The sequence below is a fragment of the Boleophthalmus pectinirostris genome, unplaced genomic scaffold (genome assembly GCF_026225935.1).
Source record: "Boleophthalmus pectinirostris isolate CB_2022bp ecotype Guang Dong unplaced genomic scaffold, ASM2622593v1 HiC_scaffold_10, whole genome shotgun sequence".
NCBI lineage: Eukaryota > Metazoa > Chordata > Actinopteri > Gobiiformes > Gobiidae > Boleophthalmus > Boleophthalmus pectinirostris.
In genome coordinates, this window is record NW_026570971.1 from 25,392,408 (window position 1) to 25,418,647 (window position 26,240).

Genomic DNA, 26,240 nt, shown 5'->3' on the forward strand with positions numbered 1-26,240 from the left:
TCCCTGAAGGAGTTTGCGAGATACCTCAAGGCTATAGTGTAAAGCATGATTCATTGTTTTCACAGTAAATCTATACAGTCTGATATCTCATCCCTCTCTCAGTGGCTCGCCCACGCCCTCAGCGTCACATGGGGATCCTGTGGAGAGAGAGTACAGCCACAATCATCTGATCGAGCCGCAAGGACATCAACAGGGAGATTGTGCTGCTGGATACATTCTTTCTAACTTGAAAATATCAGGAGTTGTGCTAAAGTTCACAATGTTAACAATGCATGACAAGGATGATGTCAGTAAAAGGCTGGTTGGGTGCGTTCACATGGGAATACGCATTAAACTGGCACTAGACCCAGAACTGAACCTGGAACTAAACTTGGGGTAAGTTCAAGTTTAGCAGGACTACAACTGGACCAAACCCAAGCACATAATATTGGCTATGGAGGTTTTGCTGTGCTTGACTCTTGGTTACCTTTCTTTCTTTCTTTTTTAAATTTTTATTTCTGTATTTATTTATTTATTCATTGTTGCACACACTATGTCAGTTTTTTGTGCAAGCTCCAGGACACTCATCCCCATCTCAAACATTCTTTTCTGAATGCCTCTCCTCACTCTTCACACTTTCTATCCTGTCAAAAAAAAAGTAAATATTAAACAAATTTATAAATGAAAAGTGAATGAATAAATAAATAGTGAATAAATAACATTAAATAAAAAGTAAATAAATAACTGAAAAGTAAATAAATAAAATAAATAAGTATCCCCCCAATTTGGTGTAGTTCTTTGAAAACCAAGCTTGTGTAATTCCTCTGCACATCTGCACACTCAGCAGTCCTGTGGTGACTCGGGGGGAGGGAGTAGGCCCTGTGTCTGAGAGTTGTCCCGACTCAGTGGGGTCACAGAGGAAAAACAGAAAGTATGTGAAAAATGGACAAACGCCCCCACAACCAAACAATAACAGGCCACAATCATATTTATTGTTATTTTCACAGATTGAGAGTTGAGCAACTGGTGACATGTCTATTGTTTGTGTTCAGAAAGCAGCTGTCCCTAATGTTTTACAGAAATAAACTATGACGTCATGTTTGTTTATCTGATGGTGTTGAAATACTTAAGGGACAAACACGCGCAAAGAGGCTGAAAGGCGTACAACATGAGTGAGGGCCTATTCAGCTTTAAATTCCCAGATCCCAGCAGGTAGAACGATCAGCAGTGTGATTAAGGGAGAATTTTGGCATAGACACTGGTGTTGGTGAAGAGGAGAGGCTGACGTGGCTGAAGATTCTGCTGCTGTGATGAAAAGGGGCAAGGAGCATTTTCAGTTGATCTATATCATGTCAGTATGTCATGTAATTTCTAGGGATGCACCGATCTAGTACTGGTATCGGATATCTACACTGATACTGACACATTTGCTGGATTGAATATTGACTTCTAAATATCGGTTAGCAGTAAAGGTGTAACAGTGCATGCATTTGTGCCGAACCATTTTGGTACAGGACGTTCGGTTCTGTGCAGGGCAGTGCACGAGTTCTTGCTCGGCTCTTTAATATTCACGAGGGAACTCGTCCGTGTTTGGGGTGACACTGTTTCCTGCACATCTGCACTTACTTCAGACAAAATGGACAAGCTGATTTTTTTGTCCAGAAGTATGAAGATTAAGAAAACTTCATGCTGGAACTGTTAGTGCTGCGCTTTACTTTTTGAAAAGTTTTGTTTTCTGTTTACAAGGAATGTCCATCCATCCATCCATATATTTAATTTAATTTATTACTATTACCAAGCAGCACTTTGCATTTATTTTATTTTCCCATTTGTATATTGTTAAACAAACTGTTGGTTTAATAAAAACACAAATAAACAACAAGCAAGTGGTTTTGCATTTTGTTTCCATACAATACCGAAAATGAACCGAACCGTGACATCAAAACCGAGGTACGAACTGAACCGTGATTTTTGTGTACTGTTTCACCTCTAGTTAGCAGATATCCTGATTGGACACATGAAGTGATGTAATAAGACAATTTCCTGGTCATAATTGGCCAAGAAAACACAGAGCTGTTCTGTGGTTAGTTGAGAGATAAAAAACACCTACATACATGCAGATCAGTTTTGACTTATTTTATTTGTGTATAAAGGAAATATACAAAAATACTCACTGGTATCGTTGATATCAGGTATTGGCAGATAATTACGCCGTTGTGTCAAAATCAGTATTGGAACTGAAAGAGCTGGATCGGTATCATTTTAATATGTATCAGTACTGGAAATACTAGTAATCCCAACTATTTGGGCCCAGTGGTGGCCCTACTCCAGACCAAATAAGAGTCAAGTTTGTGGAGATGCAAGCTCGCTGACAGTAAGAACGTATGTTTTTAGAAAAAAGTTATGGAGTGGGGCTTTAAAGAAATGACGATTAGTGCTGAAATTTACATCCTATTCTACTTGTCTGTACTCATCATGACAGTATTAGAAATCAGATTGGACATTTTCGTGCTGTGACAAGATTAACGTATGTGCAATGACTTAGTGTGTATTTACTTGATTTGCTAGTGTCAGACGAGTGCTTTGTCTCTTGGCCATTAATGTAATTACTGTTCTGTATACCACAGCAACACTAGTCTCTCCATCACTTTCTCTCTCCCTTTCTCTCTCTTCGTCCATTATTGATGAGATAGGCAGCATGACAAAAGCCCCTGATGTTCGTACATGAGGCCGACTGATATTTCCACAGTGTTTTTAAAAAATTCATCACAACAGAAGAGGTAATGGCGATCACTGGTTGGTCAGATGAACTTTGATGTAAGAGCTGAGAATGCACAAGTTCAATAACACAGAAACCTCAGAAGTGCACTAGACTCTAATGCGTTTGTATCAGCAGTCTGAGCAACTTAAGGAGTCCAGCGGGCCGCAGGCTACTATTAAAACTAATAACAGCTACCCTGACCATAAACGAACCAGGGTTACTTCATATTCAAAGTTGATTGCTTTTATTGTAACAAAGGAGGATAACATGAAAGCGTGAACAAACAATGATGCATTCAAGTAAAGTAATTATTGTTCTATTCAAGCTTTTCCCCATGGGTTACCAAACCATTATGTCTCAACTGATTTTTAACACTGTTATATTGTTCTTGATGATTTTCATTCTGACTGTGACTGAACTGATTTCTTTAGTACTTAATGGTCCTGCAACAAATTTTCAACCAGTTTTACCCACTTAATCCATTCTTTCACTCTTTTGATGAACCATTACAGAAAAACAACTGTCTGGAACTGAACCATTAAGGGGGAAAATCCCACAGTCCAAACTTGAAATGATCCTACCATAGCTGATAATTTGTAGCACGTGTCTCTCAAATGCAGAAACATCTCCTCTACAAAATTCTCCTAACATCCCAAACAAAATATAACTTTTTTTTTTAACCTGAGATAGGAGTAATAGTTTGGTGTTTTGATAGTTGATTCTGCACAAATCTGCGCAGCTTCTTAGTCCTTTTATGTTGGTTTTTCCCCTTTTTTGCATCTAAACCATGTTTGTTTTTGACGCAAACGGAGCATGCTTCTCTCTGATTGGTTAATCCGCCTGTTAATCACACCCTCTGATATGGCTCCAGATCCACATGTCTTTGTAGAGTTTTTTTAAAGTGCGTGATATCCTTCAGTCTTCTTATGATTCTCCAGTATCTGCTTTAACAACACACAGAATTTAGTCGCACATTTTTTACGACAATGAATAAACGTACATTCTCTTTCTCTGTTTTGATCTGATGGGGCTTTTAAATGCTATACAAATGAATAGGTAGGATTTACTCTCCCCAAGAAAATATCAGAGCTCAATTCATCTAAACATTATTGACATATTGTAATAATGTGGCCCTGGCCATTATCCAAAGTGCAGCTGCTCGGAGTCTGATAATGACAAACTGTCAACTGTAAATGAACTCTCTGATATAGTAATATGGGACTACACGTGGGAGTAGTGTTAAGTTATAATGATAGAGCAGGATTCATGCCTTAAAAAACACAACAAAACAAGTTAACTAGATGTATTTTTTTTAAACTCTTGCAGGGCTCATATTACACTATTTTCTGCTCTATGTTATTAAAATGTTTTCTCCTCATCATCTCATTTTGTTTCATTCACATGTTTTTAGCACACACACTTTTAAATTCCATTCACCTTCACTAGAATCATTTGGATGATTTCAGCCCTAGAATTGCCAATCTCTATTGAACAAAAATCCTTTAGTCTATGCTGTGATGTCTGTTTGAGTATCATCAGACTGAAGTATTTTCTTGGAGTACATCTCTAGAGTACTTCTTCCCTGTTCTCCATATGAATTGGTCAATAGTGTATAAAAGCAGGTGCATATAGAGGAGTGGCAGAGTGGACTAATGAATGAACCAATCCCCCGAGGACAGCGTTACTTTAGCTGCGTTTCCAGGAATGCATTAAGTCCTTCTACATCCTCTTTTAAAAACTCAATACTCAACGCCACTCACTGACTCTGCTTTCAAATGTCCCAAATGGAGGAAGGGTCTATTCTCCTATAGCACTGCACTTTAGCTTACATTACAAAAACTCAGGACTGTTACTAACTACTAAACCAGGACATAAAGCTGCCGTATCCTCACTTTTTTTTTTTTTTTAATGAGTAAATTCTTTGATTTCCCCCAAAGACGATATTGTAAAAGCAGCATTTTGTGACATGATGTAGCGTATATAGTATGGATTCCCAAACTATACAGGTCAGGACTCTTACAATAACTATATAATGAACTTGAAACCCCCCTTTTTATGATCAATGGCTCGCAAAGTACCATAGAGAAGCACAATAAAAATGAAAGCAATTAAAAAAGATTTGCACCAGGCTGTAAAGTTGTTAATTTCAATACATAATTGTGTTGTTAGACTTAATTTAATAATTTAATAACTTAATTATTGATTAAATACAGTGTACTAAAGGGTACTAAAATGGGGTGCCATTCATCTCTGGCACTCCATTTTAGTACCCTGCGACCCCCACTTTTGGAAACCACTGGTCAACAGTGCTGTCTATAGTATCTTTGTTTCTTGTCAAACTGGAAGGAAGCTCCAGAAGCAGTGCTCTGATTGGCTACAGTGGGTCAGTCCATCTCAAATTCATCTCGCTGTCTCAAAAAATATGTTCTAAAAATGAATTCACATACATATTGTCACGTGTCAAAAGGGTTTGTAAGAACTAAAGGTGAGTTAGATCGATTTTAAACACCATAGTGTGAAGATCAGGCACCCCAGTTTTAATTAGGGATGTAAAGATACCCAAACTCCTGGATACAATATTTTCACGATATGCATCTTACGGTACAAAATTTACTGTGATATTGTGTAGAGACAAAATAAACAAAAATGTGAATATACTACTTTTTCCTTTAAAAATACCTTGACAAGCCTTTGGTTCTATCATAAACCAAAGAATTAAGATTTAAAAGTGCTTAATAAGTTATTTTATCATGTAAATTGGAACTAAAACAGAGTAAAGGATCATGGTCTATGTAGTTCCCTCTGTTTCTTGTAGCTATTGTTGTAAAATAACAATGAATTTAAGGAAAGAGACTTGAGATTCCATGGCCCATGATATTATTGAGAGACTTTTTACGATACAATATCATGATATTTCAGCTACTGTTACATCCCTAGTTTTAATCAGAACTAAAACGATTAAAATTAACTAATTTTCAAACGTACATTCACGAGGAACTAAACCCGAACTAGATCATGCAGAGTTTGAACTACAGGGCTGTGCAATTCCTATATTTTTTACTTGAGTCATTTCAAATAGTCAATCTAGAGCCAATCCTCTGTCAGTAAAAGATTGTGGTTTGTGCCATAAATTGAACTATTTTTTGGGTTAAATGACATTGATTCAAATATGCATTGAAAACCTTTTACTGTATCTGAAAATAATACTGAAAGCCATTTGTTTTTGTTTTTTTTAAGAATAAGAACCAAGACTAAACCAGGATTAAACAAATGAAACAAATTCTAGGACTACACCCGAACTATAATGCATACCACATTTTGAGAAGCTCTACATTTGGAAATGATCTTTTTCAACATGATTTCTACAAAACTATGATGCAACTGAGTGAGATTGTATTTCAAAGCGTGTTATGGTGGAACATTTTTGCAGTCCATTTGCATTCATGTGAACAAAATTGAAACTATGCATTATTCATGTGACAGGCTGGAAGTAGAGAGGTCACCAAGGCCAAGACGAGCTCTGTGTGAGTGGGACAGTTAGGGTAATCTCCAGCAGTAGCATCGGGGGAGTATCCCTGGGTTTAATCTGGATTATTACAACAAACACCAAAACATCCTGCAATTGTGGTTTTAATCCAGCACTCAAACATATGGCTAAGAGCTTGTTATTACAGTATTGGATTTCAGACTTACAACAACTGCGTGCAATAATATGAGATGGACAAACATGGGAGGGGATTACATGTTAAAATTCAGCTTTTTTTTAGATATGCACAACCAGTCACATGTTTGGACATGCTTTTGTATACATTTTTCTTCTTTATTTCCAAGGCATCAAAACTACAAATGGACACATATGGAATGTAGAAGGCAATGTTAACTCAAAACAAAGCAAACCTTGTGTAAGATTTTTTTTTTAAGCCACCCTTTGCTTCTAACCCTGGTTTACACTTTTTGGCACAGCTGTGAAGTGAAACCCATTTCAGGAGACTTCATCTAGAAGCTCACTGAGAGAAGGATGTGTTTGCAATGCTGTGAACAAAGCAAAGGGGAGAGACTTTGAGGATTTGAGTAGACAATATAAAAACTACTGTATTTTGTTTCAATATTTAACCTTTTTTTTTCTTTGCTACATAATTCCATATATCTTGCATTATATGATGCATTATATTTGATGTCTTCTGTATATAAAAATAGTTAACATACTAAATACCAGAGGTGGGACCAAGTCATTGTTTTGCAAGTCTCAAGAAAGTCTCAAGTCTTTGACCTCAAGACCGAGTCAAGTCCCAAATCAAATACAGGCAAGTCCAAGTCAAGTCTCCAGTCATTGGCCCATAAGTCCGAGTCAAATCTAAGTCATTTGCTTTGATCTTCAAGTCAATTTAAGTCTTTAAACCAAAGTACCAAATATAGCTCTGGTTTTTGCAGTTTATATGAATTTTAAACTAAATTGTACTTAAAAATGACAGTATATTTAATATATGAGTATATATATAAGAGTTGTAGAAATGCTAATTTTTCCTTTTTAAATGTCTTGACAAGATCTAAGTGTGAATCATTATGGTCAGAACAGAAAGAATTCGATTTAAAGTGCTTAATAACAGTTATTTTGTCATGTAGTTTACACTGAAATGAAATTTTCTCCTTGCCACTGAAATGAAAGGATCATGTTCTTTGTAGTTTCCTCTGTTTTACTGTATTGTACTGTGTTGTACTGTATATTACTGCAGTACATTTGAGGATACCACATCACAGTACTTCCAGTTACATCCAAAGTATAAACAGAAGAAGTGGGACAGACAAGTTCCAGTTTGTTCCTGTAAATTTAAGCACCTCATTTATCAAATGTTAAGAGAAAATTATTTTCTAAAAACATGTTTTTTAGGAGAAGCATCAAGTCTTCTCAAGTCACAGGCCTCAAGTCAGAGTCAAGTCCAAAGTCATTGGCCTTCAAGTCCAAGTCGAGTCCCAAGTCTTAAACATTTTTATCAAGTCTCAAGTCCTAAAAATAGTGACTCAAGTCTGACTCGAGTCTAAGTCATGACTGTGAGGGTGTGTCCAAACCTTTGACTGGACAAACCTTTAACTGCAATGTATTTTCAAAAGAAATGTGTAAAAGGTAAATTTGCAAATGTTGAACTTGTTCATTTCTATTTGTGACTAAACCCTAGAACTCCCTATATTTCAACAAAAGTCTCCATCTTAACAATATCCATTTTACCATATTAAAGATATTGGCCCATAGAATATCATGATGCCACCTAAAACGCAGTAACACACAGACTATTTCTGCTATCGGTGGCACTTAAGCAAATTGAAATATGATTTTGAGATTGGCCCATTTTCCAATTAAAAAGACATTTTCCCACAAAGACAAGCAGCTAAAGTATTTGCCAGTGTGCTGTTTCGGTCCAATCAACATCATGCGGATAACTCTCAATTTTATGAGACAATGACAATGTCTGTTTTTACTGCCAGTGTTAATGTAATACAGAGCTCGATTATGTAACAGAAACAGCTGCCAAAAGGAACAAAACACCCTCAAAGCAAGAAAATTAATAAGTGAAAATTATTTTAGGTAAAGTTGCTGATTTGTCTGATTAACACATCTTGGTGTGACCTCTTTAACAGCCCCGTCCCAACATTTGAAAACGACAGTGTTCAAGCTTCTCTAACATATTTCTATGTATAACAGTTTATTGCCTTTAAGCCATGTTACCTAATCGAAAACACACCCGGAGTTGTGTTTTGTTTCATTCACAAGGTTGAGTAACCCTTTATTATTAGTCTGTCTAGATCCCCAAAGCTCAAAATGCTCTGTGCCACCTTGTGATGTCATGAAGCGGTTTAATTGTTAACTCCTGGGCTGAAAGTGCTCAAATGATTCTAGTAAAGGTGTATGAAGTTTAAAAACACAGTGGAGCACTTCATGTATTTCTGCTGTGTTTGTAATTTCCATTTGAGAGAAGAATTCAGCCTAGATTTGCAGAGTTTTTGTGTTAAACATGTGTGAAAGAAACAAACCACAACTCCAGGTATGATTGTGATGAGGAAACATTATCATATAAATCAGGAAATAGCATAATATGGGTCCTTTAATAGTCTTGAGCTGCCACTTAAAGCTCTTACCAGTCAATGTTGTGTAATTTAAGAGCTTTAAAATCTAAAACTTTGAACAGAATCCCATTATGGAAAGATGAATTGCAAATGAAACCCCAAAACTTGAACAAGCACATTTCGAAATTTTACCCATATCATTCCTCTCTAATTGAAAGCCATTTTACTTGTAAAATAAGAGAAAAACTAAAATGTAAATTGTGATTGTTCAGTATGAGCCAAAAATAAGATTCATTTCTTTGTCATATTGCCCAACCCTACTTACAGCGGATGATAGATACAGAGGATAGAAGTGCCTCCTTGAGCTTAATGACCCAAGACTTTGATTAAAAAGTGAGGAAAAGGAAATCTGAAATCCCTTCCTCGTTAGTGCCACTACTCTCCTCTCTCCTCCCTACTTCCTCTTCTTCCTTCCTCCAACTCCGTATGATCTCGAGACAATACAGCTCCTCCCTTATATTTTGCATGTTGACACTCACCATTGTACCGTGTCATAGGGGCCCCTAATAGACTCCCATGTCCATCCTAACACACTCCGGGTCAAACATAAACAGTGCGGTGCCAATAAAAGCTGACGGATATCCTCTGAAGTCATGTGTTAGTATTCCAGAGGTGAGAGGTCAAAGCTTCTTCTCCCTCTCACTGCGGCCATAAATAACAGATCACTGAGGAGGGCAGCGTTGGATGGACAGGGTAATTTCTAATAGGACTGTAAGAGGTTGGACAGGGGTAATTCTGGGGTCACTGCGGAAACTGTGGAAATTCAGTTTATAATAATGTTTCATGAAGCAATTGTATATTCAGCTAGATGGATGTGTGGGATTTTGATGCAAGCCATGGTTTCGGGGAAAGTCTGTTGAGAAAAACTGGCAAGACAAGTAAGAAAATAGTTAACAATAAGTTGGAACATGTAACTTTTCTTGTAGAGAGTCTTTCACCGGCTTACCTTTTATTGAAATGTTATTGCTTTGCCTGGAATGTTCAACAGTATGATATTAAACTTGTGGAACTCCATGGAAACAAGCATTTGGCGCATCCAGGTTCAGTTACAGGTCAGATCTGTGCAGCGACGAGCTCACTGTAAGAATGTTTGTTTTTATGGGTCATGCTCTACCAGTAAAAACAAATGCAACTGATTCAGGGCCTGTTTACATGAGAATGCTTGTGGGTAAAAACAACAAAATATTTTATCGGAAGTGTCTTTCGTTTAGATGGTGACGGTGTTTTAGAGATTTAAAATGCAAAAATCTGAAACCACCATCCAGAGTGGAAAAGTTGAATATGCTCTACTGTAGCGTTTCTGTCTACGCTGTCCAAGACGCAAAACTCTGGTCAGATCTGCTCACTTTGCGTACACATTTACGTCACATACATACAGCACATAGAAACCTGGCATGCATACCCAATCAAGTTCCACACACTTTTGCGTCACCGTAGGCACGCAGATTTCCTCCCCCTTAAAACGCTCGTCTAAACGCGGAATAAAAAGAGAAGACGCGACGCCACTTTTGTCTTCTGTTCAGACCGTCATCGTATAAACGTAGTCTAAATGCAAGCATCAAATACTATTGTAGAACGTTCTGGCAAAGCAATAACTTCCATGTACCGTATTTTACGGGCTATTAGGCGCTTTGGATTATAAGACGCACTGTCATTAAATGGTCTATTTTCAAACTTTTTTCACAAATAAACCGCATTGGACTTTAAACAAAACAGAACAGTGTGATGGGTCAGTAGGACTTTGTTTGGCGCTTTCACGGTGACTCTGGGCTTTGTTCACTTGTGGCGTGTAGGGAGGGTGCTGTCTGGGACCTCTGGATTGTTGGCATGTTCACAGTGACTCAGTTGTTCAGTTTTGTCTAGAGGTGGCACATTGCACTCGCTTTTTCGGTTCGTTCCTCCGTTCCGTTCCTCGTCGGAGTGGAGTAATGAGTGTGGCTGCGGGTGTTTTCTGCTGCTCGTTCTCTGTCTGCTCCGTGCGTGTTTGCGTGCGCTGTGGGTGGTGCGGCTTTATAGTTTACTGAAGTCGTGCTGGGACACCCGAGTGGATTCGTGTATGGAGTGCTCTGGATTGTGGGGCACACGGCCGTTTTTTGATGCAGTTAGAGGCTTAAGAGTGCGCTCTATAGCCCGGAAAATATGGTAAATACAGAGAGGGTGTAACCGCTAGAAAAGTTACACAGAGCAACTTTAAAATCAACACACTGTAAATAGACTACACTACATTTGGACCATTATGATTTGAGTAAAACACACAATCAAATAAGTGTTTAAGAATACTGAATTTTAAGACAAGCTGTTATTGATTGGTCAAACATTTCATGAGTTTTAATTTGTGACCATTTAGTAGCCATAATACAGCTAAGTAAAAGCATAAAGCATTTAGTCATTCAGGAAGATGGCATTTTTGTATCTTCTTGTTACCACCACATCACTGCCTGCTACTTTTCCTCTCAACCAGTCACATCTTAAGCCCTTTATATAAATGCATGCTCACCATTCTACCACAGCAGCAGAACCACAGCCACTTCAGCCTCTCCATCTCCGCACAACAAGTCTACTAAACTCTCCTATACTTGTATAATTGACACGTTGTGGTGCTTTAAAGCGGAAGAAAATGGATGGGAAATGGACGGATATTTTGTTGACCGCTTTATAGATTGCACTTGGCTCCACGGAAATTTCCCTGCTTTGTCTGAAATGTTCCAAATTATGGCTTTATGGCTTCTCTGTCTTCATGGAGACAAGCGAGTGCCACCACCAGGAAAGATCTGCAGTGAGCCTGTACACATAAGAAGTTTTTGAGATACATTTGAGCAGTACGAACAACTGTAACTGAATAAACTGTGGAACATTAAACATGCAACATAAAAGTTGCATAGTGCACCTTTAATTGCCATGCTGCTCATTGCCTCATCATTATTATCTCATGATTTTCAGAACATTTCCTCAAAGCTCAAAATTTAATTCAGGCTGGTTATCTCAAGCCTCCTCCTCTGCATTCTCAACTTGACCACACTTGACCCCATTACTCTATTTGTTTGATTGTTTATGTAATCGTGGTTAATGCAGAATCAAAAAACTCACATTTATTACGTTAGCAGCAGCTCACAAGCCCTCCCTGGTAGTCCCGTCTTACTGGATTTGATAATGTCTATAATTTGGTTGAAGGCAAAGTTCAAGAATGACATGTGGTGACAACTACTTTAGCTGGAGGGAGATTAGGAAAAAGTGAGTAAGTTAGAAAATCACAACAGAAGAGATGACGGAAGTACATTTTCAGACAGTGGGGATATTTAGTAAGGATTATTTATAGAGAAAAAGTCACATAAACAGAACAAAATTGGATACTGAATAGTTTTAGACCAGTTTTCATCTCATATTAAATAAACGCATGTATGTTTTGAATGATACTGCACTCTCTTTGCCCTCAAAAGCAAACCATTTGACTAATAAACAGTGGCTTTTAAAGGTGCACCGTGTAACTTTTCTGGTAGAGGGTCTGCTACCTGTTTGTTTCCATGGAGGTGCTTTTGCTTTCCCTGAAATGTTCCACGGTATGACATTAAACGCATCCATAGCATTTATTCATTACAGGTGTTTCGATTGTTCTCAAAAACACAATGATTCTTTCTGGGAACAGGGGCGATTTTCCACAGATCTGAACAGTAATGTAGCGTGGTGCTGTAACCTGTTTGTCTCCCTTGTGACTGCGGTACATTCTACAAAGTGATAACATTTCCATGGAGACAAGCACAAGTTGCACAATGCTAGCCTGATTCATCAGCCGGTTTTACTTCGTTTCACTTCGTACAAACCGTCTGACCTCGCAGCCTTAGATTTCGTTCGCTTGACAGTAGGCGGGTACTTTTTATCATTTAACCAATCGCTGCTATTTAGTCGTGATGTATGTAATGCGCCACTAACGGGGCTAACTGGTATATTACGCTTTTCCCAAATTCCGTAGGAAGAAGGACAATAACGTCTTTCCCCTTGATAAAATTCACCAAACATTATCTTTATTCCGGCTTTAAATCATCGATCTCGGGAATTGTTGACAACACTGAATATATGACTCTTCGCTGATTGGCTGGTGCCCGAACTTGCACTTCCGAAGTTTTTGTGAACCGTCTATTGTATTTTGATTCCTGACCTAGCTGCTGGAGAGAAATGAAATTGACAATGCACCTTTAAAGCCTGTATCACAACACTAATGACTTTTGAGAAATAAATCTATCCATCCTCCATGTTTACTTTTGACGGTTTATAAGTTCATGTTTCAAATAATTATGATATATTTCAATTTAGACCCATATACGAAAAAGCTCATATGAAGATCCCAGACACAATTAGTTTTACATTAAACTTGCTTCCTCATTCCTGCAGTCATTAAAGAAAACAAAATACCAAAACAAAACTTAGATACATTACTTAGAAGCTTTAAAATGCTGAGTTGCAAATATGTCAGCCATTTGTTATCTCTGAAATGACCACAAAAGAAGTCACCATCTCTTCCTTTCACCTGAGTTTGCATCTTCTGGCTAAAACAGTATAACTACATTAGCATCATATTACTCCTATCAGCACAGCGTGAAACTCGTGTCCATTTGTCCGTCTACTGGCCTAACACTGCCCCCGTGTCCTGGCCTGATCCCCGGTCCAGCTCCACACCGCCGGATATGAGAAAGCTGCAGTATTCCTCTATCTCTGTACTAAACCATTAAGAGGATAGGTACCTGCCTTCATGGCGCTGGGCCAGTGTCCACTTAAGGCTCTAAGAGGGCCACAGTGATCAGGGTAATTGTGTTTGTGAAGCCTTTCTTTCCTGTCCAATTGAAACATGCTGGAGTCTGCATTTGAAAGAAGAATACACGGGTGGACATTGATTTTAGTAGTAGTAGTAGTGGTGGTGTAGTAGTAGTAGTAGTAGTAGTAGTAGTAGTAGTAGTAGTGGTAGCTAACAAACAATATAAGAACCAGATTTTGTCATTTGCACTGACTTGCCTCACACCAAGACGGTTGTTGGTTAGATTCTTGAGTCAGTTAGGGCTTTTCTGTGCAGCTGAATTTATTATTTCCCTTTATATTGTTGCTCCTTGTTATTATAATATATTGTGATGTGTGAGCTACTGTGTCCAAATGATGTCCCTTGTCACATGTCACTTCAATAAGGTTTGTCAGTAAAGTCTAGGTCTGCATGTTTTCATTATGTCTGGATGGATTTTGTCAAGGGATGCACCAATCCAGCTGTTTCAGTTCCAATATTAATATTAAGTATCTGCTGATATCAATATTAACCAATAGCAGTGTAGGGACAGAAGATGGTATTTCCCAGCCTCAAAACTTAACTTATTTCTTTCAAATAACTACAGAGCCACTTTGTATCAATGTATGTTCAAGCATAAGACATTCTAGGTCAAAATCAGCCTGTAAATATTCTTATTACCACCAATTCATCTTCAGGTCAGGTTTAATATTCCTCCAGATACTCATTTCCCACACACATCAACTTAAAATATAGGTAAAATCCCCCAGCTGAGGTATTATTGACCAAGTCTAGCCCAAGATCTGGAGATATAGGTCCCCGGGGGCTGCACTGTGACGCCCACTGTTCCTGACACACTGTCCCACCGGTATTGAAGGACGGAACAAAGATAGAGGAGAAATTTTCCTAGGGGGATCAATAAAGAGTACCTTAACCTTATTGTCACAGTTACTGCAGTAGTAATGGACACTAACAGACTTAAAGGTGCACTGTGTAACTTTTCTGGTGGAGGCAAATGCTTTTCTTCATTTAGTTACTTTGTCTGGACTGTTTCGCAGTATGGTATTTAACCTTTTATATCTGTATGGAGACCAAACCAGACCAAGTTACAGGTCAGATCTGTGAAGAGGCAACTCCACTCACAGTCAGAATGCCTCTTTTATGAGATGAGTTATAAAACCACCTGTAATTGAATAAATGTAAGGTAGAGCTGCACTGTGCAACATTCCAAGAAGAGCAATGACGTCTCCATAGAAACAAGCAGGTGACAGACCCCCAACCCAAAAGTTATAATGGATGGAGACTTGGAGTTGATTTATTAGTTGTAAGAATCTGAATAGAAACTTTACTTTTACTTTTAGTGTTACTTCAAGCTGAAAATTCAAGTACTTTCACTTTTACTTTAGTTTCACATCTGGTTCTAGACAGTGTGTGCACAGATAGATAGATATTTGTTCAGTCTCTTGTGAATAGTGCTTTTGATATGATTCTCCACTGGTGATGGTCATATGAGCTGTGTGTTTGTGCTGCAGCTGCTCATAAGACAAGACAGTATTTTCCCTTTGAGATTAAAAGAACTAAAAATGACACATTCAGGAAAAGACAGTTTATCTGCAAGAGAAAAACAATGAAAAAATCTAATCCCATTCTAACTCATCTCTGTCAAAGCTGGAGAAGGGAGGGGCTGGTAACGTGAGACACGGGACTCAAGACCAAAAGACTATCCAGGAGAAAAAGAGCACCAAACATAGTCAAAAACACCAAAAATGTTTAATTTATGTTTCAGCCTATTTATTTCATGCATCTGCAGCTTCTAATTATTACAGAACAGGGAAAAATCTGACCTTGTGAGACTGTTGAAGTAGCACTGAAAGTTCCAGAAGTGAAAGCTCCATGCACTGTATCACTTTCTTTTTTAGCCTTTTGTTGCATTAAAGGTGCATTGTGTAACTTTTGTGATAAAGGATCCGCCAATTGCTTGTCCCCATGGAGATTTTACTCCTTTGCAAAAACTTTCCCACAGAACGGCATTGAAATTGTCTCAAAAGTATCTGTCACCATGGAGACAAGCAGGTTTCAGGTCAGATCTGTGGAGAGACAAGCCCGCTCACACAAGAAGAATATTTTTCAGTGTATTTTTCAACAACAAAAACAAAATAGAATGAATGCAAGATCGATAAATTTAATCCCAGCTCACTCAAAGCAGTAACTTCTCCATGAGGACAAGGAGGTGGCAGACTCTCTACCAGGAATGTTACACAGTGCACCTTTAACTTTTTTGAGATATGTAATAATTAAGAGATATATAATGCTTTTTGTCATAATGTGCAGAATTTATGGTATTTTATGTTATTTTTTAGCAGTTTTGCCCCCATGATTTTTCAAGTGACTGAATATTTTGGGGTTAGAACTTGGGATGCGCAGATCTAATGTTTCAGATATCAATGCTGATACTGAAAAAAAACTATTGACTTCCAAATATCAATTCAATATCAATACCATGGACATATAATTGTATGTATTAAGACTATTTTTTAGTTATAGCCAGCCTAGAAAGTCTCATAATGTTACTTTTTTATACAAAGCTGTTCTGTAGGTTGGTATCGGGGACTGGTAGATACTTAAAGCTACAGTATCAGAATCGGTATCAGAACTGACCCCCTAGTTGCACCCCTAGTTAGAACTCTAAGCTCCACTTTCACATCATTTATTTTCCATGGCTAGTTTGGCAGGATCTGATTTTGTAACCACCACCGCTGCACCAATGGTTTCTTAATGGCAGCAAGGTCATTGAGGGTAACTGTCCCCATCCATCACTGTAGGGCCATCGCTGAGGTCCAAATATGAGACCCAATACTGCCCAAGACCATCTGAGTCTGTACCGACCGGTTTCACAGCTGAACAGTAGAGTGAAGGATTGTGTAATACAGCTCACGGCGTTATCACATGCAAAGTAGGAGCTGCCGTTAACTCCCACAATGTCAAGTATGTGGCTGTGAGGCCCTACACACGTTCACTGATGGAATGTACATATAGAATAAAAGCTGTTCCAAAATATATTCTGATTGCTTTAGGGTGATTTGATTTTGGCACTGCTGTTTGGAGCTCCAGATACAGCTAAATGTTTTTCCCATTATAGACTGAAGTTACAAAATTGGCCTTCACAATGAACAGGCAATTTTGTTGCCCAGAGCCAAAACAAAACATGAAGAATCAGCATTTGAGTTTTATACAACTAAAATCAGGAACAGTCTTTTGAATGTTATCAACGCTTGACTATGTTGAAATCTCATCTCCGAAGATCATTTTAATGGTTAATACCTTGTGCAGAAATTGTGCTCTAAAAATACATTTACTCTGTCACGATTTGTTGAAATATACAGATTTGACATCTCAGGGTCTGGAGATGGATTCAGCACTGCTCATAGTCTGCCAATGACCAGCTGCCCAAACAGCATCAAAGGAAGGGTCAATTGTTACCTGTCCAGCCAAACCACACACTCTGACAAAACTTTACAAAAGCAACATTAGTGGGTCTGGTACTGTATCCAGGCGGATGATCCAATCTGAGACGCATGATCCCTTTGCTTCACAACAAACATGTCTACATAGGAAAAAAAAAAAAAAAAAAAAAGATTTGTGCAGAATCAACACTCAAAGCACTACACTGTTACTCGTCTTTGGTAAAAGAAGTGCACACATGTTTCCTAACAAAGACAATACCAATTTGATGCTAATTTATGGCTTAACACATTTTATCAGCACATAACACTTCCATTGCATTGTATCTGTGTTAAAGCAGCCCCAGTACCCCAGTGTCCACAAAGTCAAACCAGGACACACTCAGCACCTGGGCCATCTTTTTGTTTCTCCACAATCAGCCTGACACTAAAACACACAAAGACACACGGTCCACTATCCAGGGCTGTAACGCTGTGCTGTGATTGGACCAAAAGGAGAAGTGCTGTCAGCTCCACTGTGAGCTGCTGACACAACACAGAGCCCCACACCGGATATAGGTCTGCATTAGCACTATGCAGGGGGCCAGTCGAGTGGACTCTACATGCCTCACACATACAAAACTGGACATGTGGTGAACAAGCGGTGGGTGTGGATGGATGATCATTTTGTCTTAGTTGAATCAGTGCAACAGTTACTACAAACCAAAGGGGAGTCGATTATGAACGAACAAGTTTAGATACAACTTTGCAGAGAAAAAGAAAATGTTTATGTGGTAAAACGTGTGCGTAATCCCTCTGTTGTCCTGATAAATCCATAATAAAAGTTGAAATCTGTCAACCAGACAACACCAAGTAGCTTCTTTAGTTCTGCCAAAGCCATTTTAAGAACACATTTGTCCAGTTGGCAGAATTTAACCTTCTTTTCCCTATGTGAGAAAGAAATTTACAAGTACTCTAATCGCAAAAATAGTCAAAGCAGAAATCAAATAGTAAACAGAGCAAATAAACCCATAATAGCTTCAAGTTCTCAAAGCATTCACATCATGACCAAGTAGAACCAAAGACAATATTGAGCCTTCAAGTACCGTCAGATCTAAACCAGGTCTGAAATTGGACCATTAATCACTCAGAGTTTGGGAAACACTTATCATCAGGCTTGTCTGCATTCTCTCCTCTCACACCAACAGCAAACTAACTCTCTCATACATCTCTGTCTCAGTAGCCACAGAATACTTAAAACAGCCAAAATACCCAGAACACCCAACTACCCCTCCTTTGTACACGTCAAAACCATGTATTATCTTGGTACATCTTTGTAAACGTTTAACTTTACCCTCAAAATATCTAGCAAATAGGGGAGTAACAATAGCCGAAATATTGTGATACAGTATCGTCAGAGTTCTCACAATAATATCATGGACCATCACAATATGTCGAATTACAACTCTCAAGACAGACTGAACTACATAGACCATGATCCTTTGCTCCATTATAGCGTAGACTACAAGAAGAAATAACAGTTCTAAGCAATTTTAAGTCTTAGTTCTTTGGATTGAGTCTTGTCAAGGCATTTTAACAGGAAAAAGTAGCATATTAACAGGTTTGTCCACAAAATATCGCAATAAATATCATACAGTGAGATGTATATTGTGGAAATATCGTACCAGGAGATTTGGATATAGTTAACTCCCCACCATATCGTGAGCTTTCCCATGATATTGCAATAAATATCGTACCGTGAGGTTCATACCGTGGCAGTATCGTATCGTGAGACTTGAATATCGTTGCACCCCTACTAGCAAATCATTTCCCTCTTACAGCATTTACTCATTCATAGCCATTCTCATGACAACCAAAGGGACCATTAAATCTTCAGCTTTGCCACCTTCAAAATGTTCTTGCTGTACCATCTGCCTATCCAACAGGTGTCATTTTTTGCCATCTAATTTGTAAATCTTTCCTTGGCGTGCAGTGTCCCGAAACTTCAGGGATTTCTTGCATAACCAAATGGGCGTTTTATGTTTATGCGCGGGCTCAGTCATCACAGAACTTAACCGGACATGTCAACAAAGGAATTATACAGAAGAGTTACATCTGTTCCCGGCCGTGAAACAATGGACAAAAGCCAAACAGAAACAGCGTGTGTCTAGTTTGTGACTGTGCCTTCTGAACTGCGATCAAGAGCAAGTTGGTGGAACGGATCCAAATGATATTATAATGGCTATTCAAGCGAGTCGAGTCAAGTGGTGCTTATGTGGAGAATGAAGAGACTTGGGCACATTATAAGCGCTCAATTTTCTCCAAAACCCACGAGATTCCACTTCTGTTCAGTGCAAATTCCAGACAGGAGTATGTAATGGCCATGGTTTATCATCCCGAGCGCGCCATGTTGGATCCGACCGCTCACATCACAACACTCCCCTTCTTTCTCTCTCCTCTTCCTCAGCCCGCCACCGTGCAGCAGCATCCCTCACGTACAACCCAGCGCCACGGCCAATGCACGGGACGGCGCCAACGTAACAAAACCAACCTCATCCTTCACAGATTTTAATGTAGCGACAAGCTTCTATGCCAAAATAGATCAATAGTGCATGAAACCATCTGCGTAAACACGACGTCCTGTTACACCTGTCGGCCTGGATACCAAACATAACACTACATTACACTAAAACAGGCCCAGTGGCATGTCTTTAAACATTTTTGTCACGTTTTGTCCCTAAAACATCCCCTATAAGCTGTCATCTGTGTAATTTAAATGTATCGCGTGTCTTACGATGTTGACAGTCACGCACCGTACCCTTGCGCACTGATGCTGCCGTGTTTTTATCCTTCCCACTCCTATAACATCCTCCAATTGATGCTGGAGGGGTTGGGTAAACTTGACATTTGGGAAATCAAAATATTGTAGCTAGCTAAAAAGGGCAAGTCTTTACGCACAAGAAAAATAAATCACGACTTACTCAGACGCAGATCGCTTCCCTCCTTTTTCCAAAACAGGCTTGGTTTTTGAGTGTTACTTCTTCGGAATAACCTAACACCCCCTCTTCCTCTCTCCTACCCCTCCTCTTCGCTCCTATTCCTCGCTCTGGCACTCCTTGTGTTGTTGGGGCGAGTGATGCCAACGCGCTAAGCAACAACTGGAAGAATAGCGAAAGCGAATTGGTCTCGGCGGCACTGGGCGTCGTCTGTAGCAGGTTGTATGTAGTGTACCAAAGTGTGGAGACTCGGAGCGCTGTGCAGAAGGGGAGAGAAAAGAGGGGGGGGAAGGATACGCCCCCTCCCCTGCCTGCTGGAGATAAAAAGGGGGCTCTCTGACAGCGTGCACGCGGTGACGGAGATAGGCTGTTGGTCCGACGCTGCTGGCGCTTCTCCACGAGCGCTTATCATATGACGCGCGCGATACCACGCTCCGGGCGCCTCTCTGCAGAAAAAACACAAGCTCAACCTAATTTTGGGTTCATACAGAGGAATACATAGCTGTGTTTTGGTCCGTTGATGCACAACTCCACCTACCGACCAAAAGTATATAAGTCTTACATTGGGATTGCATGGGTGTTACACAATCATCAATGCGCGCTTAATAGACTAGATGTTTACCAGTGGGTTTGGGAACACGTGTTTTTATCAGTTCAAGTCCTCATATGCCCTATGAAATGCACCAAATACAATGTCAGCCTTTAGTGTTTTCTATTGTCACTGACCCACATTACGTTTTCACATCTGCATCCAAAAATAGCAAAGCCGTAGCTGCATCTCCACTGCGCAGCCACTAGATGGTGCTCGTGTTCAAGCGCAGTGTCTTGCAAAGAAAAGGCAGAAAACAGGTTGTGGAGTAGCTTTATTATCAATTCTGGACCCATGTTCGAAATAGGCTTACAAGTTTTGAAGATATTTTTGTCTCGGCTAAATATTTACAAATATAACGATTATTATATTGTTATATTATTGTTTCTCAGACTAGAATGATAGCTGAAATATTCACCTAACCTATCCAGACACAGTAGGAACTTAAAGGCCCCACATGGTCTTGAACCCAGGACCTTCTGGTTGTGTTGCAACTGTGCCACAAGCAACTTTTACAGCAAATATAGATCATTACATATAGACTTTTGAATCATTGTCTATGGCGGCAAACCTGTTTAACATGGGCTAAGAACTAATAAACAGAAATGCAGATGCTCCATTACAAACCTGAAAAAATCTAATTCAGCTTTAGCCCAGATAAGTGTCAGTTTTCATTATATGCACCCTCTGTATGCCCATGTTTGTACGTTTACTGAAAATAGGACTTCACATGCTGTTAGCTCTCCACGCCGAGTTTTATCTCTATTAAACAGACAGCACGTTCCCATTTCTTCTGAGGTAACTAAACCACAAGGGCAATCCTCAAGGTTAAGGGAGCTGTAGCCTGCTTTAGCTTGTTATTTTAGGGACCTGGCACCTGCACAGCGCGCACACACATGCACAGACACACACACACACACACACCAGTCAGATATATCAGAGCAGGATGGTTGGTAATGTCCTGGGACTGTACTATAATGAAGAGAGGTGTAGTTTGAGGAGGCCTTTTCAGATAGAATGGATTCAGTTTCAGCCTTTAGGAGATTCAGGTGCATGGCGGTATACTGAGACAAGTAGACAAAGACAGGCAGCTCCATTGAAACCACTGAGTCCTCCTGTGTGCTGTCTGTGTTGACGTCTGATAAAAAAAAAAAAGATGACATATGTGGGTCAGGCATGTTGTGGTCATGTTTTTTCATTCGGAAATATTTTTGTATGTCTCTTCTAGAAATCAGAGGAAAGAAATGTGTGCAGGTGGAGAGTTTTGGAGTTTAAATATATCATAGTATAGATCATGTGTGCAATGTGGGTTGAAGTGTGGGAATAACTAGTATCCTGCCTGTATTAAAGTGGGTTCAGTTTGTGATTTAGTATACCCCTCCTTAGGCACAAGAAATAGTATGATATAAAATGGAATTAAAGATTAAGAATGAAGTAGAGATCCTCTGGAGAAATTATTGTGCATGAGTATACAAAATTTGACTTCAGATATATTCTAGTTTGGACTAGATGTCATCAATATTCCCTGCGGGTGTGAAGCTAACTGTAGGCACTGCTCTGTCTGAAGCTTTGGTAGACTTTAATCTGAGGTTTATTTTAATACAGTGTGACCAGAAAGAACTGACGTAGTTGGAGCCTCTCACAGTATAGTTTCTCACATTTTCACACAATGTCAATCCCGATAACGAGGGTTAGATAACAGTTTTTCAGTTTGTTACTCTCTATTTGAGAAGCAAAGAGATTAATAACTTGACAATGCTTTATATATTTTCTTTTCTAGTGGAGAGTCTGCCACCTGCTTGTCACCATAGAGATGCTATTTGTACTGCCTGGAATGTTCCATAGTATGTGTCTGTCTGCATGGAAACAAGCTAATGACTAAACCAGTTCACAGGACAGATCTGTGGAGTGGTGACATCACCCACAGTAAGAATGTCTGTTTCTTAAGTTTATATTGAAACAGTTACAGTTAATGCCATTATACATTCCAGGGAAAGTAATAACATCTCTATACTGTGTGAAGAATCCCTCAGTTGCCCAGGTAGAATCCATGGCAAGGAGAAAATTCAGTTTGTCGACTGGACAAAAGTTTGTTTGTTTGAAGACGTCCACTCCATTCAGTGCAGTGAAGACTGCAGTGAACGCTGCATTGGAGAAACTGAACAGCTACTTCACAAGAGGATGTACCAACACAGACGAAAGAGCAATAGTGAAACTCAGTCTGCTGTACATCTCCACTTAAAAGCCACTGGCCACTCATTTGAGGACAACGAAGTACAGATTTTAGCCAGAGAAAAGAATTGGTTTGAGAGGGGAGTTAAAGGCTATTTTTGTTTTTTTAAAGAAATAAAATCCTTCTCTAAACAGAAATAGGGGACTCAGACATCATCTGTCTCCTATTTACAACTCCATCCTCAAAAGTAATTCAAAACAAACAAGAGAACAACAGGTGTAGCCAGGTCAGGTCCAGAGGTGTGGAAGCTCCATTATGGCCTTGAATTGTCATGCTAATTAGACCCCACACCCAGTACATGTCAATAGGCCAAACTAACTAACTGAAACTGTAAACAAGTAGGTTTGTTAGTTTCAGAGTAGTTAGGTGGCTCCTTCTTGCAGACACATATAAGGAAGTGTCCACCAGCATCTGAGCAAAACTGAAGAAGCAGCTTGGATGAGCTGCAAAACATCTTCAACCAAACTAACTTTTGTCCACTCGACAAACTGAACTTTCTCCTCGCCATCTCTATACTGACAAGCAGGAGGCAGACCCCCTGAGAAGTTACATATTTTACCTTTAACTCTTAGTTCATGCTTTTGATAGTCGTGTATGTTGTGTGCACAGTTACACAGTTTTGAGAATCTAAATTACCAACAAGAAACCATATAATTTCCATGTTTTTGATTTGTTGCTCTGTTGGATCACTGTAAACTTCCTCATATGTTTCAGAGCATTTCCCTGTAAATGTTTTGCACACGTCCCGACTCTAAACCTTCAAGGCACCAGCTCAGCAGTCGCCTCTTTATCTCCCACTTAGAACCTCCATCATGAATAAACATGGACCCACTCAAATCGCCCCAAAATGGTAACAACTCATTTGAAATTTCGGGCAAATCCACGACGGGGTGCAGTGGGGAGAAGGGGGATAGAAGAGGGGGGTGGAGAAGTGAATGGCGAAGCTTAAGGAAAAGGGTTGAAAAGCAGATTGAAGCCTGTGGAGAGAAATATAAAGACTTTCTCCATCCTGGGGTACCCACAATGCACTGGGCCAAAGAAATGCCAAAACGTTGAAATCTTTTTGAATCTTTCCTTTAGACCTCAGCCAGCATGTCAGTAGTTTTCCAGCCATAGTTGAAACACAACTTTGAAAATAATGTTCCTGTGTCATATTAGGTGATAATATGTGGAAGTCTTTAACGTACACTTTACATTGGGAAAGTGGTGGTCTGCATTTGACCCTGATCCTTCGATGTGTGGGGACCCATCTAAAGATCTTGGGTTAGGCTTGGTCAGCACTATCTCAGCTGGAGGATTTTACCTGCTGTGCATGAATTGGAAACTGTAGAGCCTGGAGAAAACCCAGACACTGGGAGAACGTGTATAGTCACAGATAGAAGGTGAACATTGCATACAAGCAACATGCATTCTTTGCTTTGTACAGCTACTCCAGCAACATACAGTATGTTTTACAAAGGTCCACTGTGTCACTTTTCTGGTGATCTCTATGAAAATGTTATTGTTTGTCTACATGGTTCTTAGTATTGGGATTAAACTGTTTTATCTTCATGGGAACAAGCAACATCACACCACCAGATCAAGTTACAGGTCAAATATGTTGAGAGTCAAACCCACTCACAGAAAGAATGTTTTAAGTCATTTTTAACCAATTAGCATAACAATTCATGGCTGTAAAAGTCAATAGGCCTAACCAACAAACAGAAACTGTAAACAAGTAGGTGTGTTAGTTTCAGTTAGTTAGCTCCTCCCTGCAGATATAAGGAAGTGTCCACCAGCGTCTGACCAGAACTGAAGAAGCAGCTTGGATGAGCTGCGAAACGTCTTCAACCAAACTAACTTTTATCCAGTCGACAAACTGAATTTTCTCTTTGTCATTTTTAACCAGTAAAAACACCTGTACTTGAATAATAATAATAATAATAATAATAATAATAATAATAATAATAATAATAATAATAAGTTTAATGACCTTCTGTGGCTGCCAAGTGTACATGCTGTTTGAATACAGAAGAGTCTGGAATAGGACAATATAGAGTGAAAAACTTCTGTCCAAACTTGTGACAGTCCAACCACAGCCACTAATTTGTAACACATTTCTCTCAAAATTTTCTTTCCAAAATTCTTGTATCATCCTGAACAAAATATATAACTTCTTTGATCTGAGATAAATAAGAGTTTGGTGCTTTGATTGTGTATTCTGCAGAAATCTGAGCTGTTTCTCATTCCTCTGTTACTTTCTTCACAATTTTTGTTTAAAGGTAAGCTGCCATGTTCTGATTGGTTGTTCTGCCTGTCAATCACACCTTCAGGAATCTAGAATAGTCTTTGTAAAGTTTTGTCAAAGAGTGTAGTTCTGGCTGGTAACTTCTGTAGAACATCTTCAAACAAATCAATAATATATCAAACAGAGAAGAAGCACCATCCCAATAGAAAAGTTACACAGTGCAGCTTTAATATTTGAATGTATATGTATCTGGATATTTCTGTGTATCCTACGACCCCTTGCTGGCATGTGGAAGCAGAAGGATGAATACCATAGTAACTTTGCACTTCCTTTGCCCTGTCACTTAATGAGCTCTTTTACTAAACATCAAACCGTCTCCTCTTTTCCTCGACGTCCGTTAAATTCAGCATTTTTCCTTCCTGCGTTTCATCCTGTCTCCCACTCCGCTAATCTTTGTTCTTCTGCGCGGCGCCATGATACTAAACTCCGCATAAATAATACAGCCACGGCGTCTAGTCTCGATCTGAAGCAATTTTGATTATAATGCCGCGTTCTTGATGTCTCTGTCTTTTTCAATCTCTATAAATGGACGCCAGTGAGTTGCCATGGCGCTGTAGCTGTAATGAAGACTGAATACTGAACAATTGGGTTTTCCACTACAGGGAAAAGAAGCATTGGCCTCATTAGTTGAATGCTTACTGTCACTGCCTAAACACCCACACAAACAGAAATTCAATCCCTTTTTCTAATCAGTGGTTTGGAAATGTGTACAATTCTCATTTTTTTGCAGTTAAAGTCATTCTAATACAGGAATTTTAAAGATTCACCATGTAACGTTTCTGATGGAGGAACTGCCACATGACAAATGTTTCACGTTTTCTATCTTGATGCAGAAAAGCAGGTGCCTGGAGTTGCGTTTTGTTTCATTCGCACATGTTTATTACATTTATTCTTAGCCTGTTTACATTTTCAAAGCTCAAAATGCTCTGTCCTGCTGCTCTGTTGTGATGTCATGAAATGATTTTCAAGTTAACAACTACCATTTACCTTTTGTTTAGTAGACAATGGAAATTCTAGGACTGAAATTATCCAAATTACTCTAGTGAAGGTGCATGGAGTTGAAAAACACA

At 39.2% G+C, this 26,240-nt stretch overlaps 1 protein-coding gene across 1 annotated transcript in view; it reads right to left on the reverse strand.

Annotated features, from left to right (window-relative positions):
* Positions 1–20,379, reverse strand: part of palm1b (paralemmin 1b) — a 46,153-nt gene extending 25,774 nt beyond the window's left edge. Inside the window, exon 1 of the mRNA XM_020921924.2 lies at positions 20,047–20,379. The gene's annotated coding sequence lies outside the window, so the exon portion shown is untranslated. The remainder of the gene's footprint in view (positions 1–20,046) is intronic.
* Positions 20,380–26,240: the final 5,861 nt, after the last annotated feature.